The following is a 10,277-nucleotide window of genomic DNA, read 5'->3' on the forward strand; positions in this document are numbered from 1 at the left end:
ACAGCTGGTCATAACCCTAACAATCATTTTGTTTTTATTATTTTATATTTTTCATTTTTTTTAGACCCGCTACACAGCCGGTCATAACATGCAAGAAAAAGGAACAGACCTGCTACACAGCTGGTCATGATTTGCAAAGAAATTCCTGAAAAAATAAAGTAAAAAGTTAACCTCTCCCCCACACTTAAACATTACATTGTCCTCAATGTAATTGAGTCATCTAACGCATATATTAAGATGGGAAATGCAAAAAGTAAACCAAAATAAAATAAATATACCTACTGGAATGTACAGAAATGGATCCCCAAAAATTAACAGCCTGAAAATTTGGGGATCAACCCAAAATACAGTATTTACAAACGAAAGCTTTACAATTATGCTATGAAAATATGGTGACATTGAAACTGTCTGAAATAGAGGATTACCCCCAGACCTAGTTTTTACTTCACATGGAAGTGAGTATAGAACAAAATATGGGGATACTATTGGGACTGCGGAAATATCAATTGGCTCATGCACTGTATCAGGAATAGGCAAGACCTCTGGGTATTTAGATGCAAAGTATTCCAATAAAATTTTAGAAGCACACAATTCTAACACTAAATTATGTAACTTTTGGAAGTCTAGGGGTCTAGAAACAACCTCTAAGTTTGGTGAATTATCTTGTGAGATAAATTCATCTACACAATCATCCACAGGGTCATCCACAAATTCTGTCTGGAACGGAGAGTCACTACTAGACTTATCATCATCATCATCATCATTAAATAATCTTTGACATTCAAGAACTCTCAATAATTTTTCCAAACTAGGTGGTGTGTATTTGTAATACTTCTCATATATTGTTAAAGGTGATTCTTCACTTACCTCATGTGGAGTAGAAACTCCATACCGTTTCCTACGCTTATATTCAGCAAGCGTCATCTCGGATGAGGTTTCCTGATAATTTGACTTTCTAAGCTTATATTCCGCCAGTGTCATCTTAGGTGACGTCTCCACAGAAGAAGTCATCATCCTCAAAAAGTCCCTGAAAACAAATACAAAAAGAAACGCATAAAAAGGAATAAAAAATAATCTAAAATGAAATAAAAATACTTTACAAAATAAATAAAAATAAACCTAAAAATTAATCTAAAAACAAATCCCTGGCGGCGGCGCCAAAATGGTGCGATTTTTAATTGTTGTTGTAGTAATAAAGATTCGAACTCTAAGACTTGTGAAGATTAAATTTAAAGATTTAATGAAAATGATAAATAAAAGCGAGAGTTACTGGGACTAGGATTTAACCGAATTCATATCATCAAGTTCAATTATTTATTCTTCAACAATTCTAGCTCAATAAATAAAAAACATGGACTCTTATTTTTGCCAAGATAGATTCTCAAAATATTAGTTGTAAATCCTAAGTATGGGACATCAAAACATCTAAGAAAGCATGACCCATCAAATGAAATGACAACTAACTAATCAAAATCATAATTCTATTTTAATTAGTGCAAAAGTCATATAGAGAATAAAATAATTTTACCCATGTACGAAATTCGGCTTCCTCCGTCATCCCAGTGTTGGGTTTAGCTACTCATGATGTAGACACTCTCAAAATATTTTTTATATAGCTCAAATGGTGTTTACAGTGAAAAGAGGAACCTTATAAAGATCGTATCGATTCTTATCAAAGAAAAACAGGGTTAACCGAGGCTATTCAAACAGGCATAGGTCGACTAAATGGTATTCCCATAGCTATTGGGGTTATGGATTTTCAGTTCATGGGGGGCAGTATGGGATCCGTAGTAGGCGAGAAAATTACCCGTTTGATCGAGCATGCGACTCGTAAAGCTCTACCTCTTATTATAGTTTTTGCTTCGGGAGGAGCGCGCATGCAAGAAGGAAGTTTGAGCTTGATGCAAATGGCTAAAATATCTTCCGCTTCATATAATTATCAATCAAATAAAAAGTTATTCTATGTATCAATCCTTACATCTCCTACAACCGGTGGGGTGACTGCAAGTTTTGGTATGTTGGGAGATATCATTATTGCCGAGCCTAATGCCTACATTGCATTTGCGGGTAAAAGATTAATTGAACAAACATTGAATAAGACAGTACCTGATGGTTCCCAGGCGGCTGAGTATTTATTCCACAAGGGCTTATTGGACTCAATCGTACCACGTAATCCTTTAAAAAGTGTTCTGGGTGAGTTATTTCAGCTTCACGGTTTCTTTCCCTTAAATCAAAATTCAATCAAGTAGAGCATTCAATTCAGTTATTTTATTTGCGGCAAAGAAGTTTTTTAGTTATTGGTAAAGAAAAAAAGAAGAGTTCGTTTTCATTACGGGAATAAGATCTATTTATATTGTAAAAAGAATCAGAAGTTTCGGATACTTACTTTTTCTTTTTTTCCTCCAGATATGTATTTTATACCTATAATTGGTGCTATATTACTGATTAGTAATCAAGAAGTTTCGATCAACAGGATAAAAGAATACATTCCTCTTTTGTTTTAGCAAAATTTTATGAAGAAAAAGAATTTCATCTTATCCTCTTACGTATTATAGATATAGAAAAATTCAAACCTATAAAATAATAGAATAGAAATCGTGCATATTTCAATATTTCCCGTGAGAACTCATATTTAGTTCTACATTCCTTGCACTTATTATTCTATACTTATAATAAATAGATATATTTATCATAAGATATCTTTATAACAGGTACAAATTTTAAATCGAGGTATCCATTCTATGACAACTTTTGATTTACCCTCTATTTTTGTGCCTTTAGTGGGCCTAGTTTTCCCGGCAATTGCAATGGCTTCTTTATTTCTTCATGTTCAAAAAAATAAGATTGTCTAGATTCCCATGAAGCAGACGCTTTTATATTTAACCAATTTGATGAATTATTTCTAATGGTTCACATCATAATAGTGCTAGTTGATGAGAGTTACTTCGGGAACAAAAAAGTAAAGTAAAATTCATTTGGGTTATTCTCTCAATTCCAATAAAATGCAACTGGATCTGTATGAACTGGCGCTCAGAACGTATATGGATAGAACTTATAACGGGATCTCGAAAAACAAGTAATTTCTGCTGGGCCTGTATCCTTCTTTTAGGTTCACTAGGGTTCTTATTGGTTGGAACTTCTAGTTATCTTGGTAGGAATCTGATATCCTTATTCCCGTCTCAGGAAATCCTCTTTTTTCCACAAGGCATCGTTATGTATTTCTATGGGATCGCGGGTCTGTTCATTAGCTCCTATTTATGGTGCACAATTTCGTGGAATGTAGGTAGTGGTTATGACCGATTTGATCGAAAAGAAGGAATAGTGTGTATTTTTCGTTGGGGATTTCCTGGAATAAATCGTCGTATCTTCCTTCGATTCCTTATGAGAGATGTCCAGTCGATTAGAATCGAAATTAAAGAGGGTCTTTTTCCTCGTCGTGTCCTTTATATGGAAATCAGAGGTCAGGGAGCCATTCCCTTGACTCATACTGATGAGAATCTGACTCCACGAGAAATTGAACAAAAAGCGGCGGAATTGGCCTATTTCTTGCGCGTACCAATTGAAGTATTTTGAAATGAACTGCGAAGAATTAATGTTTTGTTAGCATGGGGGGAAGGAACAGAACTAAGGAATCTTCATTTTATAGAACTCATGCTTCATAGAAATTTTCGATCGGGTAGAGTCGACGAAAGAGGTGGTTTCCTTAGTAATTTACATATTTAAAATTCCACAAAAGAAAACATTCACTACCCTCACATATCTTGCATCTATTTTATTTTTACCCTGGTGGGTTTCTCTCTCATTTAATAAAAATCTGGAATCCTGGGTTACAAATTGGTGGAATACTAGGCAACCCGAAATGTTTTTGAATGATATTAAAGAAAAGAATCTTCTAGAAAAATTCATAGAATTAGAAGAACTTTTCTTTTTGGAAGAAATTATAAAGGAGTACCCGGAGACACATATACAAAAGCTCCGTATAGAAATCCACAAATAAACGATACAATTGGTCAAGATGCACAATGAAGGTCATATTCATAGCATTTTGCACTTCTCGACAAATATAATCTGTTTCGCTATTCTAAGTGGTTATTCTATTCTAGGTAATGAAGAACTTATCGTTCTTAATTCTTGGGTGAAAGAATTCCTCTATAACTTAAGTGACACAATAAAAGCTTTTTCTATTCTTTTATTAACTGATTTATGTATCGGATTCCATTCGCCTCATGGTTGGGAACTAATGATTGGCTCTATCTCCAAGGATTTTGGATGTTATCATAATGATCAAATTATATCTGGTCTTGTTTCCACTTTCCCAGTCATTCTAGATACACTTTTAAAATATTGGATTTTCCGTTATTTAAATCGCGTATCTCCGTCACTTGTAGTGATTTATCATTCAATGAATGATTAAAGACTGATTCACCGATATTAATCAAATCATAATTTTTTTACTTTTTTTGTACATACACAAACAAAGCATTCAAAATCTTACTCACCTTTTATATTTATACCCATCCCAGAGACTCTTCCTGTATTCCATTCCAGTAAAATTATTCCATTACAATAGCAGAATCGTGGATAGGGAACTATACTAGTAACCTACCTAATTTATTGTAGAAATTCTCGGGATCAATGATTGGACCATGCAAAAAATAAATATCTTTTCTCGGATAAAGGAGCAGATGTCTCGATCCATTTCTGTATCGATCATGCTATATGTAATAACTTGGTCATCTACTTCATATGCATATCCCATTCTTGCGCAGCAGGGTTATGAAAATCCACGAGAGGCGACTGGGCGTATTGTCTGCGCCAATTGTCATTTAGCTAATAAGCCTGTGGATATTGAGGTTCCACAAGCGATACTTCCTGATACTGTATTTGAAGCAGTTGTAAGAATCCCTTATGATATGCAACTGAAACAGGTTCTTGCTAATGGTAAAAAGGGAGCTTTGAATGTAGGGGCTGTTCTTATTTTTCCTGAGGGATTCGAATTATCCCCCTCAGATCGTATTTCTCCCGAAATGAAAGAAAAGATGGGCAATCTTTCTTTTCAGAGTTATCGTCCCACAAAAAAAAATATTCTTGTGATAGGTCCTGTTCCAGGTCAGAAATATGGTGAAATCACCTTTTCTATTCTTTCCCCAGACCCCGCTATTAAAAAAGACGTTCACTTCTTAAAATATCCTATATATGTAGGCGGGAACAAAGGTAGGGGTCAGATTTATCCCGATGGGAGTAAGAGTAACAATACAGTCTATAATGCTACATCAGCAGGTATAGTAAGTAAAATTGTACGTAAAGAAAAAGGGGGATATGAAATAAGCATAACAGATACGTCAGACGGTCACCAAGTGGTCGATATTATACCCCCAGGACCGGAACTTCTTGTGTCCGAAGGCGAATCTATCAAGCTTGATCAGCCACTAGCAAGTAATCCGAACGTGGGTGGATTTGGTCAGGGAGACGCAGAAATAGTACTTCAAGATCCATCACGTGTCCAAGGCCTTTTGTTCTTCTTGGCATCTATTATTCTGGCACAAATATTTTTGGTTTTGAAAAAGAAACAATTCGAGAAGGTTCAATTGTCTGAAATGAATTTTTAGGTCCAGGTATTTATTAACACACACATAAAGTTAATAAAAACCAAATTCTTGTTGATCGATGTAATTATGTATGGTTAAAAATAGTATTTAGTTTACTTGCTTTGCTGCTACTGTTTGTTTTTATACCAGATATTGGGAAGTATTTAGCTTTTACTTTTCATGCTAGTAATAGACTAGTATTATATTGTGAAGAACGCGTTATTTGACGTGAATCCAGCTCCCTTTTTCAATCCAAATAGGAGTTGCGTTACTATCTTACTATTGTCAAATTTGAAATGCCACGAAATAAATGAAATAAAAAGTCTCATATTCCATATAGAAAAAGGGAATCAAATTCGAATAGGAGTAGATAATCGACATAAGTGGTAGGAGAGGAGAATATAAAGCAAGGAATAAATGAAAGGAACAACCTATTTATTATAGGAGGGATTCTTTATCTTTCTAATCTTCGACACAAGAAAATGGTGAAAATTTCTTTTCTTGTGTTGAAAGAAAAATGATTCTTAATCCCCTTACGCCTAAAAAGTACTATTCCCTTTTTTCTAAGTTTATCGGAACCTCGCCGCTTTGGATTTCTAAAAAGTAGTGGACAAGAAAAAGGGGGGCGTGGAGTATGGAGTAGCTCGTTGAGTAACTCGAACTTCTTCAATGAACTTCTAAAAAAAAAGAAAAACTTTGATGAGATAATAAAATAAATGGAGTAAGCTTCTATTAGTATAGAAATTCTTTGGATGATGTCTCATCTATAAGAATCCATATTATGTATGTCATTCAGAAAATGGATTCATTTTCGTTCTTTTTTCCAATTTCGGACGAATACATACTATGTAGGAACAGGTATTATGAATCCAATCAATAGAGTTAATTCTCCAAAAGCATCATCTTAAAAAAAGAGCGATTTGAAACATTGGAGCAATAAGGGCCTCTTTTCATTTATACGAATAGAATAGTATGTTTGTATTAACTGTAAACTTTTTTGTTATGAAATAAATAAAAATCTCGTTGGAAAAGTAAGAGCTCAACGGGACCTTACCCCTCGAATTAAAACAAAAGGGGTAAGGTCCCGTTGAGCTCTTACTTTTTCCTGTCTACAACTCAGTTCATACTATATATTACAGGGATGAACCCAACCCGGAATATGAACCGCAAAAGAAAACACCTATTGAACCGATCACAGGAATACCGGCTACAGTACCTATCAACCAAAGAGGAATCCTTCCAGTAGTATCGGCCATTTACCCCACTTCCCTCCACATTTCATAAAGTGGTCATGCTAGAGACATAAACAACCATGGATAATTTTGAGATGAGATCCTTCCGAGTGGGATATAGAGAATTCGAACTATTCTCTCTCTTTTTCTTAATTGAATAAATAATTGGAAAATAAAACAGCAAGTACAAAAATGAGTAATAACCCCCAGTAAAGACTGGTACGATTCAATTCAACATTTTGTTCGTTCGGGTTTGATTGTGTCATAGCTCTATAATTCAATTCGGGTTAGGTTAATCGTTGGATGAACTGCATTGCTGATGTTGACCCCAAAAAAGAAACGGTAGTGCAGCTAGTCCGTGAATAGCTAACCATCGCACTGTAAAAATTGGATAGGTTCGATCTATAGTCATTGGGCCTCCTAAAAGAATCTACTAAATTCATCGAGTTGTGCCAAAGGATCAAAACGGCCAGTTATTAATGGAATTCCTTGTCGACTCTCTGTAAAATACTCGTTTGGCCGAGGGATTCCAAACACATCGTAAGCTAAACCCGTGCTGACGAATAACCAACCCACAATGAATAGGGAAGGTATAGTAACGCTATGAATGAGGAAAAGGAGAAAAATAACATAAACCGCTAAACAGGCGTTACAAATTCTCTCAACTCTCGATACCCTTCTATGAAACAACAACACTCTTTATATAGCCAGCAGAACCAAGAAATATTGCTCAATCACTCTAAAAATTCTTCCATTACTCGTCAGTAAAAGAATATATCTTGGAGATATTTTCTTCCCTTTCTTGCCTCCTTCACGCGTCTTTTGTTGGTTGTTAAACTTTACAAACTTCCCGTGAGAATAAAACCAAGTCTGACAGAATATCTTCTCCCATTATGCACAAAATCTTCCAAAGATAAATAACAGAAACCCGTGAATATCTTCCTTGCCCTGTTTTGTTCCAAACGATAAAATATCCTTCCCTTTTTGATTTCAACGCAATTACCACTCCTGTTTAGTGGAAACAGGTCAATCCTAATCAAATCATGTGAACAAATCTTATAGAATATCTTCCAAATATTTTCCAGAGATCTCTCAGCCTTGTGAAGAACTCGGTGATATTTTCTTTTCTGTTTATCTTCTCACGCGTAGGATGGAAACCTGCACACTCCCTTCACGTTTAATATTTGTTTCAGCAGAAGTAGAACTCACGTAAGTACCAAAAATATTTCCAACAGAATCCCTAATATTGACTTCCCTGTATGAATCCAAATCCACGTGAATTTCCTTTTTTCTTTCACAGTGAAACTCTTACCGGCCCTGTTTACCCGTATAGGCCCATAACAATCAAAATAATCAAGAAAGGTCCAATCATCACTCTCCGGGTTTAATCCAGTGAATAACTCCGAGTTCGCTGTTCATCAAATAATTTTCCCGCCAAAAACAAATTCAAACGGGGAAGAAAAGGATGCCTCTAACCAAAACGTGGGTGCCTTTAGTAGATGGGGTGCCATGGGGTGTGAATAGAAATTAGGGCGCCCCCTTAGTAATTGAGTACCCCTCATCCAACAATGAAAGTCCGAATATCAACTGTCCTCCAGAGGTGCCTTTAACAGTTTTTCGATCTGATTCTTCTGAAAACGTTTATTTGCCCAAAAACACCTACAAACAAGTTTATTAGTGATAAAATAACTCTCACCTAGTGTATTTATGGGTGAAAATGTGTCATACTTGCGTGTTCATCAAATTCCCCCACACTTACATTTTGCTAGTCCTCGGGCAAAACGGAAAATTGACCCGCTACACAGCTGGTCATATAATAAGAGAGAGAGAGACCCGCTACACACCTGGTCATTTTTTTTGGACCCGCTACACAGCTGGTCATAACATGCCAAAAAAAGAAAAGACCCGCTACACAGCTGGTCATATCCCTAACAACTATAATTAATTTTTTTTAGACCCGCTACACAGCTGGTCATAACATATATATATCTTTTTTTCTGATTTTTTTATATATTTTTTTAGACCCGCTACACAGCTGGTCATATAATGCAAGAAAAAAAGAAAAGACCCGCTATACAGCTGGTCATGACCCTAACAATCAATTTTTTTATTATTATTTTATATTTTTCATTTTTTTTAGACCCGCTACACAGCCGGTCATAACATGCAAGAAAAAGGAACAGACCTGCTACACAGCTGGTCATGATTTGCAAAGAAATTCCTGAAAAAATAAAGTAAAAAGTTAACCTCTCCCCACACTTAAACATTACATTTTCCTCAATGTAATTGAGTCATCTAACGCAAATATTAAGATGGGAAATGAAAAAAGTAAACCAAAATAAAATAAATATACCTACTGGAATGTATAGAAATGGATCCCCAAAAATTAACAGCCTGAAAATTTGGGGATCAACCCAAAATACAGTATTTACAAACGACAACTTTACAATTTTGCTATGAAAATATGGTGACATTTAAACTGTCTGAAATAGAGGATTACCCCCAGACCTAGTTTTTACTTCACATGGAAGTGAGTATAGAACAAAATATGGGGATACTATTGGGACTGCGGAAATATCAATTGGCTCATGCACTTTATCAGGAATAGGCAAGTCCTCTGGGTATTTAGATGCAAAGTACTCCAATAAAATTTTAGAAGCACACAATTCTAATCCTAAATTATGTAACTTTTGGAAGTCTAGGGGTCTAGAAACAACCTCTAAGTTTGGTTAATTATCTTGTGAGATAGATTCATCTATGGAATTAGGAAAATCATCATCTACACAATCATCCACAGGGTCATCCACAAATTCTGTCTGGAACGGAGAGTCACTACTAGACTTATCATCATCATCATTAAATAATCTTTGACATTCAAGAACTCTCAATATTTTTTCAAAACTAGGCGGTGTGTGTTTGTAATAATTCTCATATATTGTTAAAGGTGATTCTTCACTTACCTCATGTGGAGCAGAAACTCCATACCGTTGCCTACGCTTATATTCAGCAAGCGTCATCTCAGATGAGGTTTCTTGATAATTTGACTTTCTAAGCTTATATTCCGCCAGCGTCATCTTAGGTGACGTCTCCTCAGAAGAAGTCATCATCCTCAAAAAATCCCTGAAAACAAATACAAAAAGAAACACATAAAAAGGAAAAAAAATAATCTAAAATGAAATAAAAATACTTTACAAAATAAATAAAAATAAACCTAAGAATGACTCTAAAAACAAATCCCCGGCAGCGGCGCCAAAATGGTGTGATTTTTTTTATTGTTGTTGTAGTAATAAAGATTCGGACTCTAAGACTTGTGAAGATTAAATTTAAAGATTTAATGAAAATGATAAATAAAAGCGAGAGTTACTGGGACTAGGATTTCACCAAATTCATATCATCAAGTTCAATTATTTATTCTTCAACAATTCTAGCTCAATAAATAAAAAACATGGACTCTTAT

The 10,277-nt window shown here is 35.1% G+C and overlaps 1 pseudogene; it reads left to right on the forward strand.

The window, feature by feature from the left end:
- Positions 1-3,447: 3,447 nt before the first annotated feature.
- Positions 3,448-5,609, forward strand: LOC113306360 (annotated as a pseudogene).
- The last annotated feature ends 4,668 nt before the right edge of the window (positions 5,610-10,277 follow it).

Source organism: Papaver somniferum, chromosome 8 (assembly GCF_003573695.1).
Source record: "Papaver somniferum cultivar HN1 chromosome 8, ASM357369v1, whole genome shotgun sequence".
Lineage (NCBI taxonomy): Eukaryota > Viridiplantae > Streptophyta > Magnoliopsida > Ranunculales > Papaveraceae > Papaver > Papaver somniferum.